This window comes from Bos indicus, chromosome 7 (assembly GCF_029378745.1).
Source record: "Bos indicus isolate NIAB-ARS_2022 breed Sahiwal x Tharparkar chromosome 7, NIAB-ARS_B.indTharparkar_mat_pri_1.0, whole genome shotgun sequence".
In the NCBI taxonomy this organism is placed as follows: Eukaryota; Metazoa; Chordata; class Mammalia; order Artiodactyla; family Bovidae; genus Bos; species Bos indicus.
Window position 1 is genome coordinate 36792066 of NC_091766.1, and position 26515 is coordinate 36818580.

General features: G+C 38.7%; 1 non-coding gene across 1 annotated transcript; it reads left to right on the forward strand.

The window, feature by feature from the left end:
• Positions 1-9370: 9370 nt before the first annotated feature.
• On the forward strand, positions 9371-9443 carry TRNAC-ACA (transfer RNA cysteine (anticodon ACA)). The gene has a single exon. It is a non-coding gene; the product is annotated as a tRNA-Cys (tRNA).
• Positions 9444-26515: the final 17072 nt, after the last annotated feature.

A 26515-nucleotide genomic window follows, 5' to 3' on the forward strand; every position in this document is an offset into this window, starting at 1 on the left:
AACATACATAAATGATGTGATACAACACATTAATAAAATGAAGGATAAAAAGTATACGATCATCTCAACAGATTCTAGAAAAACATCTAACAAAATTTAATGCTCTTTCATGAGAAAAACTCTCAACAAATTAAGTACAGAAGGAATGTACCTCAAGAAATAAATACCATATTTGACAATCTCATAACTTCTAATATCATATTCAGCACTGAAAAACTAGAAACTTTTCCTCTGAAATGGGGAATAAGACAAGGATGTCCACTCTTACCACTTCTATTCAGCATAGTACTGGATGTCCTAGCCAGAGCAATTAGGCAGGAACAAGAAATAAAAGGCATCCAAGTTGGAAAGGAAGATGTGAAATTATCCCTTTTTGCAGATGACATAATCTTATATAGAGAAAACCCTAGAGATTCTACAAAAAAAAAACTGTTGAAATAAATAAATTCAGTGAAATTGCAGGATGCAAGATCAATGTACAATATTTATTTTCACTAACAATGTACTAACGGAAAAATAAATTAAGAAAATAATCCCATTTACAGTAGCATCAAATAAAATATTTAAAATAAAGTTAACCTTAACCAAAAAGGTTAAATCTTTACACTTAAAACTATAAAACATTAAGGAGAGATATTTGGGAAGACACAAATAAATGAAAAGACATCCTATGTTCATGAGTTAGAAGAATTAATATTGTTAATGTGTTTATACACACTAAAGGCATCTATAGATTCAATGAAACCCCTATCAAAATCCCAATGCATTTTTCATGAAAACAGACAATCATCCTAAAATCCACATGGAACCACAAAGGACAAGTAGCCAAAGTAATCACAAGCAAAAAAATTAAAGTTGGAGGCATCACATTACCTGATTTCAAAATACGCTATAAAGCTAAAGTAATCAAAACAGCATGGCACTAGCATCAAAATAGATATATAAAGCAAGGGAATAGAATTAAGTTTAAGAATTAAAAAAAAAAAAAAAAAGACAGGCCAAAAAAGCCTGGGTAGACATTTCTCAAAAGAAAATATACAAATGGTCAAAAGATATACGGAAAGATGTTAAACCTCACTAATCACCAGGGAAATGCAAATCAAAGCAACACATTTATGATCACTGATCTTCCACAAAGTCGCCAAGAGCATATAGTGGGGAAAGGACAGTCTCTTTAAAACATGGAGCAGGGAAAATTGGTTTACTGCATGCAGAAAATGAAATTTGACCTTTATCTCATATCAGATACAAAAATCAACTCAAAATGGACTCAAGACTTAAATGTGATAGCTGAAAACATAAAATTATTAGAAGAAAACATATAGGGAAATTTTGATACTGGCCTGGGCACTGATGTTTTTGGATATGACCCAGAAAGCACAGACAACAAAAACAAAAGTAGACAAATGGGATTTCATCAAACTAAAAAGCTTCTACACAGCAGAGGAAACCAACACAGTGAAGAAGCAACCTATGGAATGAATGACAGTAAATATTTGTAAACCATACATCTAATGAGGGGTTAATATCCAAAATATATAAGGAACTCAAACAACTCAATAGCAAGAATTAAGTTTAAGAATTAAAAAAAAAGGCCAAAAAAATCTGGGCAGACATTTCTCAAAAGAAGATATACAAATGGTCAAAAGATATATGGAAAGATGTTCAACCTCAATAATTACCAGGGAAATGCAAATCAAAATAACAATGAGATACTACTTCAGCCCTGTTATAATGACTATTATCAAAAAGACAAAAGATGACAAGTGTTGGTGAAGACGTGCAGGAAAAGGAACCCTGTACAACTGTTGGTAGGACTGTATGGAAAGTATGGTGATTTCTCAAAAAGCTAAAACTAGGGTTACCAATCTCACTTCTAGGTATTTATTTGGAAGAAATGAAATCAGGATCCAGAGAAATATCTGCATTCTTATGTTCATAGCAGCATTATTCATAATAGTAAAATGGAAACATCTGAATGTCGATGGAAGGATAAAAAAGATGTGGTATGTGTATACATGGGAATATTGTTGGGAATACTGTACAGCCAAGAGAAAAAAGGAAATCCTACCATTTGCAACAAAATGGATGAACCTATTGAGCATTACTGAAGTGAAATAAGCCTGAGAAAGACAAGTACTGTATAATCTCATTTATGTATGTAATCTAAAAAAAAAAAAATGAAGGAAAAAAGTTGAATTCATAGAAGCAGAGAGTAGAATGGTGATTACTGGGGACTGCAAATGTGGGAGGAATGGGGATATACTGGTCAAAAGGTACAAAGTTGCAGTTTTATAAATGAACATGTCTGGAGAATCATATGCATGATGACCACAGTTAAATTAATGTTGTATTGAACACTGGAAATATCCTAACAGAACAGATTTCAGATGCACTTATCACTAAACAAAGACAATTATGTGAGAAGATATGTAAATTAGGTTGACTGTAGCAATCCTTTGACTGTGTATATGTGATGGTCACATCATGCTGTGCACCTAAAATATACACAACTTTTATTTAAAGAAGAGAATAACGTGAAGGTCAAAGTGGAAACCATATCAGATCAGATCAGTCGCTCAGTCGTGTCCGACTCTTCGTGACCCCATGAATCGCAGCAGACCAGGCCTCCCTGTCCATCACCAACTCCCGGAGTTCACTCAGACTCACGTCTATCGAGTCAGTGATGTCATCCAGCCATCTCATCCTCTGTCGTCCCCTTTTCCTCTTGCCCCCAATCCCTCCCAGCATCAGAGTCTTTTCCAATGAGTCAACTCTTCGCATGAGGTGGCCAAAGTACTGGAGTTTCAGCTTTAGCATCATTCCTTCCAAAGAAATCCCAGGGCTGATCTCCTTCAGAATGGGCTGGTTGGATCTCCTTGCAGTCCAAGGGACTCTCAACAGTCTTCTCCAACACCACAGTTCAAAATCATCAATTCTTTGGCGCTCAGCCTTCTTCACAGTCCAACTCTCACATCCATACATGACCACAGGAAGAACCATAGCCTTGACTAGATGGACCTTTGTTAGCAAAGTAATGTCTCTGCTTTTGAATATGCTATCTAGGTTGGTCATAACTTTCCTTCCAAGGAGTAAGCGTCTTTTAATTTCATGGCTGCAGTCACCATCTGCAGTGATTTTGGAGCCCAGAAAAATAAAGTCTGACACTGTTTCCACTGTTTCCCCATCTATTTCCCATGAAGTGATGGGACCAGATGCCATGATCTTCGTTTTCTGAATGTTGAACTTTAAGCCAATTTTTTCACTCTCCACTTTCACTTTCATCAAGAGGCTTTTGAGTTCCTCTTCACTTTCTGCCATAAGGGTGGTGTCATCTGCATATCTGAGGTTATTGATATTTCTCCTGGCAATCTTGATTCCAGCTTGTGTTTCTTCCAGTCCAGCATTTCTCATGATGTACTCTGCATATAAGTTAAATAAACAGGGTGACAATATACAGCCTTGACGAACTCCTTTTCCTATTTGGAACCAGTCTGTTGTTCCATGTCCAGTTCTAACTGTTGCTTCCTGACCTGCATACAAATTTCTCAAGAGGCAGATCAGGTGGTCTGGTATTCCCATCTCTTTCAGAATTTCCCACAGTTTATTGTGATCCACACAGTCAAAGGCTTTGGCATAGTTAATAAAACAGAAACAGATGCTTTTCTGGAACTCTCTTGCTTTTTCCATGATCCAGTGGATGTTGGCAATTTGATCTCTGGTTCCTCTGCTTTTTCTAAAACCAGCTTGAACATCAGGAAGTTCACGGTTCACATATTGCTGAAGCCTGGCTTGGAGAATTTTGAGCACTACTTTACTAGCGTGTGAGATGAGTGCAATTGTGTGGTTGTTTGAGCATTCTTTGGCATTGCCTTTCTTTGGGATTGGAATGAAAACTGACCTTTTCCAGTACTGTGGCCACTGCTGAGTTTTCCAAATTGCTGGCATATTGAGTGCAGCACTTGCACAGCATCATCTTTCAGGATTTGGAATAGCTCAACTGGAATTCCAGCACCTCTACTAGCTTTGTTTGTAGTGATGCTTTCTAAGGCCCACTTGACTTCACATTCCAGGATGTCTGGCTCTAGGTCAGTGATAACCATCATGATTATCTGGGTCATGAAGATCTTTTTTGTACAGTTCTGTGTATTCTTGCCATCTCTTCTTAATACCTTCTGCTTCTGTTAGGTCCATACCATTTCTGTGCTTTATTGAGCCCATCTTTGCATGAAATGTTCCTTTGGTATCTCTGATTTTCTTGAAGAGATCTCTAGTCTTTCCCATTCTGTTGTTTTCCTCTATTTCTTTGCATTGATCCCTGAAGAAGGCTTTCTTATCTCTTCTTGCTATTCTTTGCAACTCTGCATTCAGATGTTTATATCTTTCCTTTTCTCCTTTGCTTTTCACTTCTCGTCTTTTCACAGCTATTTGTAAGGCCTCCCCAGACAGCCATTTTGCTTTTTTGCATTTCTTTTCCATGGAGATGGTCTTGATCCCTGTCTCCTGTACAATGTCACGAACCTCATTCCATAGTTCATCAGGCACTGTGTCTGTCAGATCTAGGCCCTTAAAACTATTTCTCACTTCCACTGTATAATCATAAGGGATTTGATTTAGGTCATACCTGAATGGTCTAGTGGTTTTCCCTACTTTCTTCAATTTAAGTCTGAATTTGGCCATAAGGAGTTCATGGTCTGAGCCACAGTCAGCTCCTGGTCTTGTTTTTGCTGACTGTATAGAGCTTCTCCATCTTTGGCTGCAAAGAATATAATTAATATGATTTCGGTGTTGACCATCTGGTGATGTCCATGTATAGAGTCTTCTCTTGTGTTGTTGGAAGAGGGTGTTTGTTATAGACATAGCATAATAAAACAGAGAGGGTGAATTTCAAGGAAACAAAGTTAGTTCTTTCTCCCCCTTTGCAAAACTAATAAGGGCTCAGGGCAACAAGCAAACGATAAGCTAGATTTTAAAAAAGGAATGTATCTGCTGAATTAGTCAAGATCCCAAAAAAGCAAAGAAAGATAGATCACAGAAGGGTGAGAAAAAGCACGAGTACAGAAGTCAACAGAAAGAGAACTGGAAAAGACCATTTTGAGGAATTTGAGTACAAGGATTCCCCCTAACACACACACCTTATCCATAGGTATCCTTGGCCTTAGGCACCGACTTGGCCCAGAATCAGAAATTTGGCCTCATGGAAATAGTAAAGGAAGAGGGTAGTTGGTTTTATGCACCAACAGCTCAAAATAAACTGTTAAAATAATATAGACCTGAGGGAATAGACGTCACCTCCCCTATTTATCTAATATTTGCAGACTGGTGGGTGAGACATTACGATCTGCCATCTTAGTACATTCTATGAGTCTAACTGCATGAGTCAGGTGGGAAGACCTATCCTACCTCTGGTGTTAAGTAAAACTGCAGTGGTGTCCATACTGCCTGAGTTTTAGTGCTGCTGAGAAAAGATCAGTATAGAAATAACTCTGACTACATTGCACAATAATAAACCCCCAAAGCAATTTGTTCCAAGTCCACAATGGGGGTTACATAGAACACTTTCATGTCATATTTTCACTACCAAATTCAAACAGGAAATTATGTATAAATCAACTCCAGGGGACTTCCCTGGCAGTCCAGTGGTTAAGACTCCACACTTCCAATGCAAGGGGTGCAGGTTCAGTACCTGGTTGGGGAACTAAGATCCCACATACTCTATGGCGCAGCCAAAATGAAATGAAACAAAATAAATAATGAAACAGATAAATCAACTCTATTATAGAGCTGAGGTCTAGAGATCTAACAGGGTAGGGTGAAGGGTAACACTTTTGCCAAATGATTGCACTTCTGATTTTTAATGTATAGAAGTCATTCCCTGATTTAAAAAGAACATTGCCATTTAGAGAACAAAAGAGTGTTTTTCTTAATAAGAAATAAAGCAGGAAATATACTGTAGCAGAACAATCTCTGGGCTGGGAATTAGAAGATCTCTCTTCTAATCCTCAATTTACACTCATACACTGTGTCACTGGGGAAGTTGCTCAGCCTATTTAAATCTCATTTCCCTCCTTGTAGGATAAAGATGATTATACCTAACTTGTATATTTCATATTGCAATTATATTCATATTATAATCCACTGAGATTATATGAACATGTTTGGGAAAATGTAAATTATACTTGATATTTTTGTATCTTTGTAATATACTCTACATCTAATATTACATTTAATTATGAAACAACCATGAATATACAAGTTATTATTTTATATAGTCTTTAACATTATGAACAGAAGTCATGACATGATTCAATAGACCACATGTGACTGGCACATTAATTCCCCACCATATGGAATACAGTCATTTAAGCTAAATTTAAAGAAAATCATATTTTAAGGCATCATTTTTTTCCTTTCAAAGAAGACATCCAAAGTGGCCTTCAAAAGTGCACTAAGCAAGGAACAAATAGAGGTAGGACAGTCATAAAATCACTTCAGATTTGCACTTCATGGAACTTTAATGTCACAGAGTGCAGTCATAAGTAGTGAATATATTTTCTCTAGCCATCTACACTGCTGTAAAGACACAGTGAAATATATCTTTATCTGGTTTGATAGCACTTGGTAAATATTGTTCACTTAATAGACATTATAAATTACTCACAGCCACGTAGGAAAAAGAAAGTAGGCCTTTATAACTATGAAGTAATCAAACTGCTATATTTAAAAACTTGGAGGCCATAGTCATAAAGTGTGATTTAACTGAGGATTTTATGGTATACTCATGAACAAGTAAATCAGATTCTGCAGTGTTTATCTCTGATAACTTCTGGTTCCATAACCCATTGCCCAGAAATGGGCTGCTATAATTAACCTCTAATACAGAGATACAATAGGCAACCCACAGATAATAAAAATGATAACAGATTCCCCATCTTTTGGTGTCAGTGAGGGGATACTTTTGAACTTCCTTCCTTGATCAAATATCAGATCTTAAAGGGAGAAAAGGGGGATAATATCTGAAATATTGTGGATCTTTTCAAAATTCTTATTTATATATGGAAAATTATTTTTCTGAAAAAAACTGTCAAAAGTTATTCATGGAGCTTAAATATAAACAGATCTTAATCTACTTAGGGTTCTGCTATTAAATAAAAATACTTACATTACCTAAGGAATATCCTAAAATAATTGTTGGCATACTTTTTCCATAAAGTCCACTTAAGAGTATTCTAGGCTTTGGGGAAGCCATTCAATCTTTGTCACAACTACTCAACAGCCATAGACAATACTTAAATGACCAAGCATGGCCAGGTTCCAACAGAACTTCATTTACGGGCACTGAAATTTGAATGTGCTTTTGAATTTGGCTTTTCGTGTACTATGAAATATTATTTTTTATTTTTACCTACCATTGAAATGAAAGACAGGAAGCATGCAGGATTTGGCCTGAGAGCTACTGGTTGCTAACTCCTGGTCTAAGATATCACAGAGTATTACTCCAATGGACAGAGATATTTTTCTTGAAGCCTGTGCGTTTTCTACATTTATTTAATTTTTGGAAGAGAAAGAAAACCTATGTCCTGCTTCTATTATAAGCACTGATGTTGTAGCCACACGTTCCGGGAAACAAACTCACTCAGAAGGACAATGCAGATAGTGGAGTGCAGTTTATTACACCGGCGGGCCCAAGGCAGAGTCTCCTCTTAGCAAAGGACCCCAACCAACTTTTGTGAAAACCTTATATACCCTAAGTGTACTGCTCAAGCCCACATCCCCAAATTCCTTAAACCTAGCCTGGAAAGTGTTAAAGGGAGACACAATCAGGTTACAGCCATGATTCATAATCAAGGGTCAGCTGGTTATACATTATAGCCTACCCCAATGGGTGCCGTAAAGATTACAAAGGTGATTGACTACATAGGGGATTATTACATTGTTTCTGGCAACGGGAAATCTTGGTGTAGAATCTGGTGTTTATCAGTCCAGGAGGCCAGTTCGGCCGTAGGTATGTTATCCCCATGGCTACCAGGCACATGGTCCAAAGCTCACTGAAAGTACAAGATGGAATTTCTTTTCAAGATGGAGTCAGCTCAGCCTGTTTACAGAACAATCCCATCACCCCCAAAACCTCTCCATGCTATCCATCTATGGGATTATATCCTCTCTACCCCAATACATATTCCACTGTTCTATTCTCTATCACTATAGGGTTGTCTTTTTGAGAATGTCATAGAAATAGAATCACAGGGTATGTAACCTTTTCAGAATGACTTTTTTCACCAAGCAAAATGCCTTTGAAATTCATCCAAGTTTTGTGTGCATCAATTGTTTCTTCCTTTTTATTGCAGAGATGTTTAGTGTTCCATTATATGAAGGCACTATGGTTTGTTTACCCATTCGCCCACTGAAGGACATTTCCAGTTATGAGTGATTATAAACAGGGCTTCTATAAATATTCATGTATAGGAGTTTATATGTGAACATAAGTTTTCAATTTCAGTTCACTTAGAATATTATCTAAAAATAGGATTGCTGGATCAAATGATAAGTGTACGTTTAACTTTACAAGGAACATGGCTGTACTATTTTGTATTCTATTTACTTTACATTCTCACCAGCACTTGGTATTATCAGGGTTTTTTGTTTTTTAAATTTTAGTCACTGTAACAGGTATGTGATGATTTTAATTTGCATTTCTCTAGCTGCTAATGACATTGGGTATCTTTTCATATGTTTATCATCCATATTTTCTCTATAAGTGATGTCTGTTTAAGTCTCAAACCAACTTTTAAACTGGTTTGTTTTCCTAATGTTGAGCTTTGAGAGTTTTTTATATGTTTTTGATACAAGTTGTTTGTTGGATATGTGATTTGCAAGTATCTCATCCCAGTATCTAGTCTGTCTTTTCATTCTCTTCAAGTTTTTGGTTTTGGTAAATTGTAACTTGTAGATTTTTTCCATTGATATCATATCTAAGAACTCTTTGTCTAACTCCAGGTCAAAAAGACTTCTAATGTTTTCTTCTAAAGATCATACAGTTTTGTATTTTACACTTTTTTTTTTTTTTTTAATTTTTAGGCTACACAGTGCAGAATCTTAGTTCCCTTGACCAGGGATTGAACCCAAGCCTCCTACAGTGGAAGCATGGAGTCCTAACCACTGGACTGCCAGGGAAGTCCTTGCATTTTATTTGTAGACGTTTGATCCATTTTGTACTAATTTTTGAAAGAGAGATTTAGATCAAAGTTCTTTTTTTTTACATACAGAGGTCCAACACTGGGAGACTCTGCCATCTCTGTTGTTTTGCTTGGCGCCTCTGTCAAAAACAAATTGGCCATATTTATACATGTGTCTATTTCCAGACTCGACTTCCCTGGTGGCTCAGACGGTAAAAGCATCTGCCTACAAAGCAGGAGACCCAGGTTCGATCCCTGGGTCGGGAAGATCCTCTGGAGAAGGAAACGGCAAACCCCTCCAGTATTCTTGTCTGGAAAATCCCCTGGACGGAGGAGCCTGGCAGGCTACAGTCTGTGGGGTTGCAGAGTCAGACACGACTGAGCAACTTCACAACAATTTCTAGACTCTGTTTTGTTCTACAGACCTAGTCCTTCATAAATATCATGCTATCTTTATGTTGCAGCTTTAGAGTAAGTCTTAAAATTAGGTAGTATGATTTTTCCAACCACAGTTCTCTGAGACCTTGTTTCTTTCCCTATTTTTAATACTAATTATGTCTGCTGTTCTGATTGGGTAAAATTATCTGTCTTCAAGTTCACTGATTTCTCTATCTCCATTCTGCTATTACGCCAACAGGTAAGTTTTCAATTTTGGTTACTGTACTTCTTGATTCTAAAACTTTCATTTGAGACTTCCCTGGTGGTCCAGTGGCTAAGACTCCTCATTCTGAATGCAGGAGGCCCAGGTATGATTCCTGGTCAGGGAACTAGATCCCAAGTGCCACGACTAACAGCTAACATGCCATAACTAGAGACCCTGCATTCCACAGCAAAGACGGAAGATATACTTGCTTAGACTTTCTACAATTCCAATTTTCTTAATTCATCCTTACTTGTTGGAGCATTTTTATAATAACCACTTCAAAGGCTATGTCAGATAATTCTAATACCTGTGTCACCTTGTCATTAGCATCTATTGACTGTCTTTTCCCATGCGAGTTGAGATTTTCCTGGCTATCTCTGTGCCAAGTAATTTTCAGTTATATCCTGCACATTGTGAATATTATAAGATTCTGAGTCTTAAATTGTATAGAACTCCTTGCTTCAGTAGGCAATCAATTTGGTTGAATTTAAATCTCAAGTTATGACCTGCCTTCAACTGCTGCTGTGGTTCCAAAGCCAGTTCTATTTTCAAAGCCTTTGTGATGCTATTTGGATCTATCCTGTCTGCTATCCACTGACCAATCTGGGATCTGGGCAGTGTTCTATCCTGTAATTCAGTCCTCTTCAAAATCTACCATTTACTGTCTCGAGTAGGATACTCACATGTGTGGCTTAGCTGTGATCCCTGGAGCTCATACACATCTTTATGGAGTCCCTTTCCCAAGCTCCTTCCTCTCCTAGGTCTCTTCAGTTCTCTTTGGTTCACTGAAGCTCCCCTTTTGGATCCCATTTTTAGGGAATGGAGGCTTTTTTTTTTTTTTAACACTGCTCTGCACTTCTTGAGACTGTGTCACATCAGGGCCAAGATGTAAAAAGACAGGGTAAGAAAGAAAATCAGCATTTGTCCCATGCTCTTGAGGCCACAGGAAGGAACTTACCCTCCCTCAGAGCCAGGAAAGGACAATTGAAAAGCCCAGTTTTGGAACCCTCCTGCACTCGGCCTCCTACATCTCTGTCTCAACTGATTCTGGCCTTGCCCCATAAAAACCGAAACTGGGAGTATAACAGAGTTCGGTGAATGCCACTAATCTTTCTGGTGAATAATCAAAATGGAAGATGGTTTTGGGAACTCCCTAAACTTGAAATGGGTGCCAGAAGGGAGGATGGTTTGTAGACTGTACCTCACCGTAACATTCTCTGCCCCCTAACTGGATACATTAAAATTGGGGTCAGCCAGAGATGCGGTTGTCTTTGAATATAGTTTATGAAATTATCCAGGCATCCTCAAGACTCAGGCTTCATCCCAGAACTGGAGCAAGAGGGTGTCAATGAAAATACTTCCCAGGGAATCCTGGTAGGCTCCTGGAAGTAAAACCATGGCCACTGGCATTCTTGATATTTTCTAAATAAGTAACAAAACAAGATAGCAGGGAGTTGGACAGAGTTTATAAGTTGATTGCTTTATCACTGTCCTGCTTAAAAGCCTTCCCTAGCCTGCCATATCTAAGTAATAAATCATTTCACATTCTCTATTCTCTGAGATCTAACCCCAAACCAGTTTTACATCCTGCTGCTTCCTTCCACCCTGTCCCAGAGATTCCTGCCCCACTCTTCTGATTTAATGGTTTATGGTGGGGTTCTGGAATTAATTTAACTTGAAAGTTCCCCAAACAATTCTAATAGGGATCCAGGAGAGATAAGCTCTAATGCTTAATTTTATAGCCAAATAAGATCACTGTTTATTATATTATATACACCTAGTATAATGCCACATTTTCTACCTCTGGAAATCCATACATTCTTGAAGGTCCAGCTCAAAAGACAAATTCTCCAGGTAGCTGTCCCTGATCACACTAGACCAAAATTAAGGTAGACTTCTCCAGGTTCCCAGAGCATTTTCTTTGCATGACTCCACAGTACTTTTCACAGTCTGCAATGTAATATACCTGAGCAGCTGCAATGTAAGGAAAGTATAGACCCAATATCAGCGCTGTGAATTGCCCTGTGATTTTAGTAGTCAATTTTCAGTTCTCAAAGCTTTGAATGCTTCATCTATTAAATATGAAAAAAATGATTATCTTACAGTGTTATTATAAGGTTTAAATAAGACACTTCTGTTATCCCCAGCCTTCTTCATGTCACTGTACAAAGGAAATATAACTGAACAGTTTTTTGGTGAAAGATATTTTGGCAAGAGCTAACAGGCTGTGAGCTCCACCTATTCCAGGCCTCTCCCAACAGCTCCAAGAGTCAACAAGATCAGTATCTGGACATACCTATAATCCACTCAAGAAAACTGATTGGCTGCCCATTGAAATCACATGGAGAACATTTAAAACAAATGATAGGATATTATCCCCAGATTTATGATTTAATTTGTCTGGGCACAGCCTAGGGCATTAAGAGTTTTTGAAGGTCCCCAAGTGATTCTCATATGCATTCAAGATTAAGGATCACCGTTCATAAAAATATGGATCAGAAACGTCATTAAGTAAAACTTCTAGGTTATAAACTTCTTGAGGGTGAAGAAGGCACACTGTTCATTTCTATAGAACATTACCCAATCCCCAATCCTCACCAACATTACCCTTTCAATAATATAGATGTTCAATAAATATTTTTGGAATTCAATTTAATTCAACAGAGAAATACAATTTAAAAGTTCAATGTGCACTGTGGAGATCACTGGAGAAATCATTTCCAAAATACAGCAGACATTATCCAGTGGATTCGGGAACCCTGCAATTCCAATCCCCATGCTCTACCTACCTCGTGTGTGCAGTGTCAGCTCCCAGGCTTAGTAAACAGACTATGTCCCCATATCATCAAGATGTCACTACTTTTCTCAATCTAACTACAGAAAGTAAAGTAATAAAATGATGTTAAAGAAAGGAAACATTACATATAGCCAGGAATGTTTTGGGGTATTGTTCTTTAAGTGCCAGAAAGCTGAGCATCTCTAAGTCTTTAAAATTCATACTTCTCAACTCATGTTCTTGGGTATGATAGTAAAAAGGATTATCTCTTATGGAATTTGCTTCCAGTGTTTGGAAAGCTTGAAAGAGAGGGAAGAGATTTGTCACTAATTCCAGTTCTGATTTCTAAAATTACTTAATGTAAATAGTCCATCTTTATTAATTCACCAGAAATGCTAAAACTCATAATTAATTTCACATGTATTCAACAGACCCTAGATATATGTCTATAGAATATTTTCATGTAAGATAATAGATTCAACTAACCATTAGCCAAGAAGATCAGAGAGGTCTGTCTAATCAAAGCTATGATTTTTCCAATAGTCATGTATGGATGTGAGAGTTGGACTATAAAGAAAGCTGAGCGCTGAAGAATTGATGCTTTTGAACTGTGGTGTTGGAGAAGACTCTTGAGAGTCCCTTGGACTGCAAGGAGATCAAAACAGTCTTAAAGGAAATCAGTCCTGAATATTCATTGGAAGGACTGATGCCAAAGCTGAAGCTCCAATACTTTGGCCACCTCATGAGAAGAACAGACTCATTGGAAAAGACTCTGATGCTGGGAAACGTTGAAGGCAGGAGGAGAATGAAGGCAGGAGGAGAAGGGGATGACAGAGGACGAGATGGTTGGATGGTATCACTGACTCAATGGACATGAGTTTGAGTAAGTTCCAGGAGTTGGTGATGGACAGGGAAGCCTGGCGAGCTGCAGTCCATGGGGTTGCAAAGAGTCGGACATGACTGAGTGACCAAACTGAACTGAATTGATCACAAATGAAGCATTCCATCTCTGTGTAAAAGTTTGAAATGCATCAATCAGGATAAGCCATGTAAACAGTGTAAAATATGTAAAGGAGGATCCCTACCCCACACACACATACATACATACAAACCTCAGTTGTTATTTGTGCCATGTGGAGGACACAGAGATCAAAAGGCCAACATCAGCTGGATCATAGAAAAAGCAAGAGAATTCCAGAAAAATGTCTACTTCGGCTTCATTGACTATGCTAAAGCTTTTGACTCTGTGAATCACAACAAACTGTGGAAAATTCTTCAAGAGATAGGAATACCAGACCACCTTCCCTGCTTCCTGAGAAATCTGCATGCAGGTCAAGAAGCAACAGTTAGAACTGGACATGAAACAATGGACTGCTTCCAAATGGGAAAGGAGTATAACAAGGCTGTATATTTTTACCCTGCTTATTTAATTTATATGCAGAGTACATCATGCAAAATGCCAGACTGGATGAAGCACAAGCTGGAATCAATAACCTCAGATGTGCAGATGACACCACCCTTACGGCAGAAAGTGAAGAGGAACTAAAGAGCCTCCTGATGAAAGTGAAAGAGAGTGAAAAAGCTGGCTTAAAATTCAACATTCAAAAAACTAAAATCATGGCATCTGGTCTCATCACTTCATGGCAAATAGATGGGGAAAAAATGGAAACAGTGACAGACTTTGTTTTCTTGAGCTCCAAAATCATTTTGGATGGTGACTGTAGCCATGAAATTAAGACACTTGTTCCTTGGAAGAAAAGCTGTGACAAACCTAGACAGTGTATTAAAAAGCAGAGACATTACTTTGCTGCCAAAGGTCCATCTAGTCAAAGTTGTCTTTTTTCCATTAGTCATGTATAGATGTGAGAGTTATCATAAAGAAGGCTGAGCACCAAAGAATTGATGCTTTTCAACTGTGGTGTTGGAGAAGACTCTTGAGAGTCCCTTAGACAGCAAGGAGATCAAATCAGTCAATCCTAAAGGAAATCAGTCCTGAATATTCACTGGAAGGACTGATGCTGAAGCTGAAACTCCAATACTTTGGCTACCTAATGCAAAGAACTGACTCATTGGAAGAGACCCAGATGCTGGGAAAGATTGAGGACAGGAGGAGAAGGGGGTGACAGATGATGAGATGGTCAGATGGCATTACCAACTCAATGGACGTGAGTTTGACTCCGGGAGATAGTGAAGAACAAGGAAGCCTGGCGTGCTGCAGCCCATTGGGTCGAAAAGAGTCGGACACGGCTGGGTGACTGAACAAGTTTGGTAGGTGAAATACTTGGGTTTAAATTTAACTCTTCTGCCATGCGATAGTGGACATACTATTGAAACAGGTTTCTGGGCCTCACATTCCAAATCTGTATAACGAGAGGGCCATGACATTACTCCTGCCCTTTAAGCCCTGATTGTGACTTCATAAAATTTCTAAAGCAAATGAAAGGACAGCTAAAATTTAGTGAATGCTTGCGTTTGGAAGTTAATCATGCAATTGCAAAAAAGAAAAACATACCTAAGCTAGCTTAACAAAAAAGCAACTGTTTTGAAAAGTATAAGTAATACTCAAATGCAAGCATTTAGAATAGGGCCTGACAAGGCACTAGGTCCAAGAAGTGGGTGTTCCAGAGCCAATATGTGTGCATGCTCAGTCACTTAAGTCACATCTGACTCTTGGTGACCCCCCATGGACTGTAGCCCACCAGGCTCCTCTGTCCACGGGATTTCCCAGGCCAAAATAGTGGAGTGGGTTGCCATTTCCTCCTCCAGAGGATCTTACCAACCCAGGGAATCAAACCTGCATCTCCTGTGTCTCCTGCATTGGCAGGCGTACTTTTTTTTTTACCACTGGAACACCTGGGAAGCCCATATGACTTTCATAAAAATTATAGCCCACACAGATTCTTGTTGCTCTTACTTTTCTCTGAGTGTTGCTTTTATTTGTCCTTTCTCTTTGATTTTCTTTGCATTAGTGAAAAATGGCTTCAATGGTAAAAAAGCAAAAAAAGAAAGAAAGAAAGAAAGAAATAGCCAACACATCCCTGGCTGACCAATGACCTCTCATCTTCAGAGCTGAAGACCAAATAATAGTCTCCATGTCCCAATTACAAGTGACCAGAAAAGAAAGTCTGACTGGTCTAGCTTAGATCAGCCACCCAACCATGTCACCTAGGGAGGGAAGGGATCCCATAGCTCTACTGGGAGGTTGAGGCCCATCCCCACCCTGAGGGTTGTGAATTATAGACACTCTTACAGAAAGTACCGAGGTATCTATTCAGACCCTGGTTGCTAGGCCTTTTTATGTGTTGTCTCCATCTTTGCAACAATCTGAGAACACAGGATTTTAGCCTCATTTTGAAAAAAATATGTGATGCTCAATGACTTGTCAAAGACCACATAGCAAGAGGCAGTTTTGGAGCCCATGTACTTTCAAGCGAAAGATCTACATCCTTGGTGAAGTTATACAGTTGGTTGGACCCCCCTATATATTTTGGTTAATAAAGCAAAGGCTTCAAAATGATATAGTTTTTCAGTGGTTTTGTTTGATGCATTCTAGACATCATAAACAATATCTTGATTGTATTTTTTTTAATGAAAAGCTATAACGAGTATTATTGTAAAAGCTAATAGTTTCCTTTTGTTAGTATAGACTTTATGGGAAGTAACAAACAGAAAAAATCATAATAGTTCCAGTTATCTAGCACTGCTCTGCGTCAAGCAGGGTGCTAAATGCTTTGCCTACATATCTCACTGAGGCCTCAAAACAAGCCAGTGATGGAGCTACTCTTATTATCCTCATTACCCAGATGAAAAACAGGCTTGAGAGAGGCTAAGTAACTTGTTCAGTCACCAAGTCGTGTGTGACTCTTTGTGACCCCATGGACTATAGCACACCAGGCCTCCCTGTCCCTCACCATCTCCTGGAGTTTGCCCAAGTTCACCTCCATTGAATTGGTGGTGTCTCCTACTATATGATGGTTGAGTGAGCATTTGAATTCAGGTCCACTTGACTCCATAGCTCTTAATCACTAGGCTATGCAGCTGCTCAGACTTAAGCCAGGAAGCACATGAGAGTGAAATCTGAGTACAAGTAAATGATCACTAACATAGATATATTTCAAATTTTACTTTCTTTTATATCTGTCCTTTGCATGTTATGGACACAAATATGGCATTTATGACAGCATATATTAAACTGATAACTAATACCTGGCATATATTCAGAAATACCAGAAATAACATTTTGCCAGAAGTTTTTCATCCAAAATATACTGGCAATCTGTTCTGTATCAAATAGAGCTCGGTAACTTATATTTTGATGTCTTATAGACAGACTAGAGTCAACTGATCATTTTTCCCCAAGATACTGATCTGATTTCCTAGGAAAAAATGAACAGATCTTACAAAGGAAACAAATCTACTTTCTTTTTCTTTGTCTCTGAGAAGAAAAGGAGTAAAAGCCTGTCAGTTGTCAGCAGATACACCCAGCTTCCTCTGGTTTGTAATTTTTAAAGGACTACAGGCCAGCCTTTATCCTGACACAGAGGCATCTTGAACTCTTATTCTCTTGTTGTTCAGTCACTCAGTCGTGTCTGACTCTTTGCAACCCCATGGACTGCAGCACGCCAGGCTTCCCTGTCCTTCACTATATCTCCCAGAGCTTCCTCAAACTCATGTCCATTGAGTCCGTGATGCCATCCAATCATCTTGTCCTCTTGAACTCTTACTTTCCTGGTTTCTTTCTTCACTAATACCTAAACTTTGCTATGCTTACTCACTCAGTCATGTCTGACTCTTTGTGGCCCTATGGACTGTAGCCTGCCAGGTTCCTCTGTCCATGGAATTTTCCAGACAGGAATACTGGAGTAGGTTGCCATTTTCTTTTCCAGGGGATCATTTCAGACCCAGGGACTGAAACCATATCTCTTGCATCTCCTGCATTGGCAGGCCGATTCTTTACCACTAGTGCCACCTGGGACGGAGAAGGCAATGGCACCCTACTCCAGTACTCTTGTCTGGAAAATCCCAAGGATGGAGGAGCCTGGTAGGCTGCAGTCCATGGGATCGCTAAGAGTCAGACATGACTGAGTGACTTGACTTTCACTTTTCACTTTCATGCATTGGAGAAGGAAATGGCAACCCGCTCGTGTTCTTGCCTGGAGAATCGCAGGGACGGGGGAGCCTGGTGGGCTGCCGTCTACAGGGTCACACAGAGTCGGACACGACTGAAGCGACTTAGCAGAAGCAGTGCCACCTGGGAAACGCCATACCTAAAACTAGGGACATATAAATCAGCAAAAGAGAGTAGGAAGACTACAAAGAAGTAAATGAAGTCATTAATAAAAGCAACCTAATTTAACTTTTGTCACATTTAAAGAAACAGAAATATCAAATGCTTCACCTATCTGTGTTTTAAATTAAGAAAAGACCATTAGGGCTAGGGCTTCCGTGGTGGCTCAGGGTAAAGAATCCACCTGCCAATGCACAGACATTGGCACACATTTGATCCAGGACACAAATTTGATCTAGGAGGATCCCACATGCGGTGGAGTAACTAAGTCGGTGCACCACAACTATTGAGCCCGTGCTCTAGAGCCCAGGAGCTGCAACTACTGAAGCCCAAGTGCCCTAAATCCTGTGCTCAACAACAGGAGAAGCCACCGCAATGAGAGGCCTGCACACAGAAACTAGAGAAAAGACTGTGTAGCAACAAAGACCCAGCACAGTCAAGATAAATAAATATTTTTTTAAAAGAATGGATTTAATAAGTATTATTTTCACAAATAGTCGGACACGGCTTAGCAAATGAACAATACAACAATGAGAAGTTGTGTGGACTGGTTCTGCTAAGGTAAAAATCACAGAAAGGAGAAAAGAAAAAACAGGAGGAAATCAGAGAAAACAACACAATCTACGAAGGATTACATTAACAGAGACGGAATAAAGCATTAGTAAAAAGAGAAAAACTCTAGTCTTACAGATATTCAGAGAGTTCTAAATTAAAAGAGAAAATAAACAGAGTGAATGCTAGAGGCAAACTGAAAGATAGAAAAGAATATTGAAAAAAAAAAAAAAGACCAAGAGCCTCATCACTTCAAATCAGCGTTGTTCAGCATGTATTCAGAGAAGCATGAAAACTGCCTGCAGCATTTGTTCAATCCCAGACTGTTGGACCCGCCCTAAACCTCTGAGTCAGACTCTCGGGGCTTGGGCCCAGAAATCTGTAACGGACATAATCTCCTCAGTTAGTTCTCAGGCACACTAACACTTATGAACCCCCCCTTGAGGATCAACATCAACATGAGTGGACCCCATGGTGCCAAGATGCAACTTCAGAGTTTTACTAAGCCCTAAGCCAAAACTCTTGATTGCTTTCATAATATTTTCCATCGTGAATAAGGATGAAGACTCTAATTTTTTTTAATAGCATAAGTTCACAAATTTATAACGCAAATACTGTGTTGCCAAATACTCTCAAATACTAATTTTGAGAGCATTCCGGGGTCATTTTTAGCAGAGGGGAAAAAAAATCCCACTTCCTGGCTGGATGATGTCAAACATTAAATTTTATATTCACGATTAAGACTGTTTATTTTCTAATATTTTACAACAGAAAATATCTGAGAATGTCATGAATCATATGTGAAGTTTTATGTTAACATATTTTCTGTTTTACTTTTTGTTAAAGAATGAAAATGTGAAAATGTGCACAAAATGTACAATTCAACAACTTATCACAAGGTGAACATCAAACAAGCATAACTCAGGTCAAAACCAGAAAACTGTCAGTACCCACAGAAGGCCCCTTTTGTTCTCACCCAATCACTAGTCCGTCTCACTTCCAAGAAACCACTATTACAACATGTTATGATGATGTTCTTGCTTTTCTGACATCATCAAATTTTGGCAAGAAAATGAGTCAAAAGGATACCTTACATTCTATTTGTAGGGGTATAAACTTTCACAACAAATCTAAAGTCAGTTTGGCGTCATTTACTAAATGTGAAAATTTGCATATGCAATGATTTCAGTCTTAAGTACATGCCCAACAAGAATGAATGCATTCATGTATATTGTTCATATAACAAACATACAATAGTCTAAATGTTTACCAACAGAAGAGAGCATAACTAAACTGTGATATATTCATACATTGAAAGAATAAAGCATTATAAATGACTGAAACCACATACAATCAAGATGAATTTCACAAACATATTAATGAAAGCATAACCAGACACACAAAATACTGTATGATTCAACTTATAGAAATTTAAAATAAATATATAGTGTTTCTTTCACATATATTCAGTTTTATGAATAAAATGTTCACAGGATTTATCAGACGTTCAGATTCTATTATTGACTTTCTCCCAAATCAACTATTTCTTAAAGTTAATACTCAGATTTTGAAAAGTCCTGTTGCAGACTTCCCTGGTAGCACAGTGGATAGGAATCTGCCTGCCAAGGCAGGGGCAACCGGCTTGACCCCTGGTACGGGAAGATTTCACATGCTGCAGAACAATTAAGCCCGCACACGGCAACTACTGAGCCCGTGCTCTAGAGCACACGAGCCGCAGCTACTGAGTCTGTGCCAAAGCTACGGAAAACCACATGCTTAGGGACCCTAGAGCTGCAACTACTGAGACCGAGCCCTGCCACTACTGAAGTCTGCATACCCTAGAGCCTGCAAGCCACGGCTACTGAGCCTGTGTGCTGCAACTCCTGAAACCCATGTGCTTAGAGCCTGTGATCCGCAACAAGAGAAGCCACCACAATGAGAAGCCCTCACACCGCACCAAAGAGCAGCCCCTACTAACTGCAACTAGAGAAAGCCCACACGCAGCCACGAAGACCAAGTGCAACCGAAATAAAATAAACAAGTAGATTTTTTAAAAAACAAAGGTGAGGGAAAGATCCCTTAAAAAAAATTAAAAAGTCACGTTGCATTTTGGCTACAATAGTCATGTAATTCTGCCGGTTTGATTAGTCTTTGCTTTTTTCCTATGTTTCACGTAGTTCCAGTGTTAGTTCATGTCTACAATTTTTTCTTGATGTAAAGAGTTCAAACTCCTTCATGTACCCATGTTGACATCATTGTCTAGAATTTTCTTTTGACACTGGAAGAAATGAGTATTTTTTAAACCCTCAAATGCAATAGCTCAAAATGCATACTGCAAAGCCAGCCAAGTTCCATGTATGTTTAAAGTTCACAGATTTTCCATTCTTTACACAGATTCATAAAAGGAAATTTCATCAATTGTTAATAGCATCATTTATCAAGTTTATTGCGCCAGCAAGTCTGATTTCAGAATCTACCTGGCTGAATGACTTTTGCATGGTCTTCTGGCAAAAATTCATTTTGAAAATTTTGGCACAAGATGAGGGTACAAGAAATTGTATACATCCAATACGTACAGTTCTTGGTATATCGATTATATCTCAATAAAGCTGTTTAAAAAATAAAAAAACTAAGGAAAGAAAGATGAGAGCACAAGATACTCCAACTAGCACACATTAACTCCACAAATTTATTTAGACTGTGAAACAGTAGATGACAGAGATCCATCCCTTGTTTTCTTTACCAAGTCACTCCCCCCCAACTTTAGTTATAAGAAAATATTGCAAATCATATATTCCAGCCACCCTACAAATTAACCAGAATGATTATGAAAACTGGAACTCAATTCATATTTCATGCTTCCAGAGAACATCCAATTAATCACACTAACAAAAGGATTTTTAATGTACCTGCCATATCTTGCCAACCAACACCTGCTTACCCCTAAGTTCCATGAGCACCTTTCACAGACACAGGTTCAGAATCGGCCTCAGCTTAATATATGTTTTTATAATATAAAGTAGTATAATCAGCCCAGTACGTGTTTTGTGTATCTTTTATTTGCAATGACAGCAGTAATACTTATTTATAGTTGGCCTTTTCCAATGGAGAAAACATATATTTATTACTGATATAAACAGTTTCAAAATATTTCATTTCCCTTTTCTTCTCCCTGCAAAATGAAACTTTACCAACACTTAGGCTTTTATCAACATTTCATTTCTGGGGGTGTCTTCATCATCTCCGGGATCATGCTCAGGCTAATTTGACTTCATTAACAGCCACTGGGGCCCCCAAGGATATGACTATGTACCACCATCTGGTGGTCCTTTTCCATTCTAAAACCAGAATGTACAGTTGTAAGGGAGGACAGATTCTCATCATTCTCGGAAAAATCTGCATGGCATTCCAGAAAACAGGAAGGAAATTTATTTCATCAGTCTCTCCGATGCTGGTGTGACAACTAGAGCCCAATCAGCACCACCCATGTCTAGTGAACTCCCTTCCCACCCCTGCCTTCAACCCCCACCATGAAGATTCTACTTTAGTGGTTCTGAAGTAGGGTTCAAGAATCAAGGTTTTCAGAATACTTCTCAGTAACACTGATAAGTAGCAACTCGGGGGACCCAATGAATTAAATCACCCTTGAGAGTTTTCAAAACCTTTATCTTAATTGCTTGTACTTGCTGAACAAATCATAGAAATAAACATGTTCCAAATCAGAGGTTGGAAGCAAGGATTGCCCAGTCCCCACTTCTGCATGCTCAATGGCAATACATTAGGGTATAGTGCCTGATGGATGTTGTTTGTGACATTCTGTGTCTTCCTTGTCCCCAAAGCTCTTGCCAATCCCTCCAGAGCATAAAGCTTGGTAACTACTTTTCTCAGGCTTCCATACCAGTGAGTTCCAGCTGGACTCTATCAATGTCTGGCAGTTATGCTCAGTTTGGAGGAATGAGAAAGAAAAGAAGAAGCCATGCCTCTCCAGCAGCAGTTACTGGCAGGTGTGTAGTTACAAGTAAATAGGTGACTATGGTGTTTGCCATCAACTTCTAGGAGCTGAAGATACCCAAGACCTCTGGTGGTGGCTTTCTTAATGTTACTGATCACAAATTTGTCTGCCGGATTCACAATGAGACCAAATAAGCCAAAATATTGGAGTTTGGAGCAGGGAAAGGTTTATTGCCAACTCAAGCAAGGAAAATAGGTGGCTCATACTAAGAAACTCCTAAGCTCCCAGAAAGTGTTTCAGCAAAGCCTTTTTAAAGGCCAGATAGTGGGGCAGGGGTAGTGGGGGGGTGGACAGGGGGCTGTCCCAGGGCATGTGATCAGCTCGTGCACAGTTCTCTGATTTGTTGATGGAGGGATAACAAGATGGTTAACATTATTAATCCTTAGGTGCTAGTAGGTCTAGGGGCTCATGATCATCAAGTAGTTAATTTCTTCCATTTGGTGGTGATTTTAGCATCTGTAAAATAACTCAGAAAGTGTGCGTCAGATACTAATATCTAGGTACTTCAGAGAGGAGCTACAGCAGAGAATAGCAGGGAAGGGTCTGTCCTGGGAAAGCCCCAGAGGGTCTTGCTCAGGTACATTAAGATTTCCCAAAAGTGACCTTCCTAACCTAAACCTCTTCCCACTGTCCCACATTTGCAATAGTTATGTCTCAGTCCTCCCTGAATCTGAAGTGGCTGCTGTTGTCTTGACATGGCCATATTAGTCATATTTGTACCTATTTTCCTGCAGACTCTCTTGGAGCTGAAGATATTAACCCGGGAATTTGCATACTGAGCTCATAACAGTTACAGCCTAAGAAAGCTAGAATCTCCCAGAAATGTACAACAAAAAATCACAAAGCCCAAAGCTCCAGTGGGAGAATACACAGGAATCGACTCATTGAAAATCCACAGGCACCCTAGTGTGGGCCACAAGAGCAAAGGTAGAAACGCTCTTCCTCAGGGGGCTGGTTGTTGCATATTAATAAAGTTTCAGGAAATTTGGTGAACGCCATCCTGGTAGACTCTAACACTATGCCTCAACCCCTCACTTGGTGCACTGTAGGGTTCTCCTATGAAAGTCTGGGGCAACTTCAAAGAAAAGTTTAACTCAAACACTGGAAATCTGAGTATCTTCAAATACTGTATTTTCATGGGCTTGGGAAATATTTTTTTCTATTAACTTAAGAAATGTTGGACTTCCCTTGTGGCTCAGCTGGTAAAGAATCCACCTGCAATGCTGGATACCTGGGTTGGGAAGATCCCCTGGAGAAGGGAAAGGCTACCCACTCCAGTATTCTGGCCTGCAGAATTCCATGAGCTGTATAGTCCATGGGATCGCAAAGAGTTAGACATGACTGAGGGACTTTCACATTCACTTCCTTTCACTTAAGAAATGTTAGCTGATGACAGATATAAATATACGGATTTTTCCCTTTCATTGGCCAGAGTTAATATATTTTATGTTTTCAAAAGCAATGTACAATTTCAAAAGACAGGAGACAACCTGGAAAATAAAGCTGTTTAGTCCACCACTGTTCACTAGAACTGTCTGTGATGATGGAAACGTTCTAAATCTGGTAGCTCCCAATCACATGAGGCTGCTGAGTACCTGAAATATGGTTAGTGCAACTGAGAAAATAAATGTTCAATTTTAATTAATCTAAATCTAAAATTAAAGTCACATGTGGCTACTGTATTGAAGAGCACAAATTTTTCAAGGCTTTGCAATATGTCTTTGTTGTTAAGTCATGAAGTCATGTCCAGCTCTTTGTGACCCCGTGGACTGCAGCACACCAGACTTCTTTGTCCTTCACTATCTCCCAGTTTGCTTAAAATCATGTCCATTGAGTTGGTGACGTCATCCAACCATCTCATTCTCTGTCGTCCCCTTCTCCTCCCTTCAATCTTTCCCAGCATCAGGGTCTTTGCCAATGAGTCAGTTCTTCACATCAGGTGGTCAAAGTATTGGAGCTTTAGCTTCAGCATCAGTCCTTTCAATGAATATTCAGGGTTGACGTCCTTTCGGATTGACTGGTTTGATCTCTTTGCAGTCCAAGGAACTCTCAAGACACTTCTCTAACACCATAATTCGAAAGCACCAGTTCTTCAGTGCTCAGCCTTCTTTATGGTCCAACTCTCACATCGACACATGACTACTGGAAAAACCATAGCTTTAGCTAGATGGACTTTTGTCAGCCCAGTGATGTCTCTGCTTTTTAATACGTTGTCCAGGTTTGTCATAGCTTTTCTTCCAAGGAGCAAGCGTCTTTTATTTTTGTGTCTGTGGTCACCATCCTCAGTGATTATGGAGCCCGAGAAAATAAAATCTGTCACTGTTTCCACTTTTTCCCCTTCTACTTGCCATGAAGTGATGGGACTGGATGCCATGATCTTAGTTTTTGGAATGTTGAGTCCAGCTTTTTCACTCTCCTCTTTCAGCCTCATCAAGAGGCTCTTCAGTTCCTGTTCACTTTCTGCCATTAGAATGGTATCATCTGCATACATCTTACAATGACACAAAAACTGTCATGTTTAAATACATTTAAGAAAGGAATTAAATTACTCAAAACATAAAGCTCTTTACACAGAGTCAGTAATAAATTGATTGCCTGTAGAAATTCAGTATATATTTTACTCATAGCTATATGCATCTTTCCAATTTAAAAATTAATTGAATTTTAATTTTAAAAAGTATACATGAGCTCATTCTTTCAAACCCCTCAAACAATGTAGGGTTACATGAAGCCTCCCCACTCCCACTCCATCAGGTATGTGGACAAAGGATATGTCCATTCCACACATCCTTTGAGGGGGGCCAGAGGAAACACTATTATAGGTTGGATAAGTATACTTTCAGAATTTTTATATGTCTTTAAACATTATATCATATCTATATAGATATGATATAATATATATATTCATGCTAGATTACAGTATATTTTACTGCTCTCAATATGTGTATGTGTGTGTGCATATATAATATATAAGTAAGTAAGTAAGTGTTAGTCGCTCAGTCATGCCTGACTCTTTGCGACCCCATGGACTTCAGCTCACCAGGATCCTCTATCCATGAGATTTTCCAGGCAATGATACTGGAGTGGGTTGCCATTTCCTTCTCCAGGGGATCTTCCCAACCCAGGGTTTGAACCCAGGTCTCCTGCACTGCAGGCAGATTCTTTACCAACTGAGCTACAAGGGAAACCATACACACACACACACACACACACACACACACACACCCCTAATTCATTTTCACAGCTGTGTAACATTTCTAATGTAGACTTTTTGTTTAGCCTATTTGACCACTCTAACCATTCTTCCCTTGCTAGAATTTTAGTTTATGTACAGCTTTATTCTACCACAAACAATGCTACTATAAGCATTTTTTATGAGTGCTTGTGTACAATTTAAATTTTAATAGATTGCAAAATCCCCCTCTATAAATTAAGTATAATTTATATTTACCATATCTTCCCTGATATTATCAACACTGATGAGTCAAGAAGGAAACTTATTTATGTTATTTCTCTATTTAATAATGACGTTAAGCAATTTTCCATATGCCTGCTGAATTTCATCTTTTGTGAATTGACAATATAATTTATGTCATTTTTTTTTTCAATTAGGAAAACATATACTAAAATACAGCAAGACCATGGCTAAATTATTTTTCCTGGAATATACAGTGCCTTGTATATAGATCTTCATAAATAATTATTGAACAGATGAATAAAACAGCCAACATCATGAAAATCTCTCTCAAAACAGAAAAGAAAAATTGAATCCACATCATTTTTAACACAGGTTCCATATTTCAGAGTATCTGGGTAGACAGATAAATGATAAGTTTATATCACTACTCTTCGAACTTCCATTATTCTATTACAGAAATAAAATTTTAAAATCCAGCTAAATAAATATTCATTCCATAGCCCCCTTAAGAAATATTTCTGATAGAACTGTTATTCTAACTCCAAGCAATTTTTTCTCTCAACCTCAATCTCCCTAACATCCCCATAGCAAAATAAGAATATTTTAATTGATGTTCCTTTCATACTTTACAGTACTGATTGCCATAGCTAT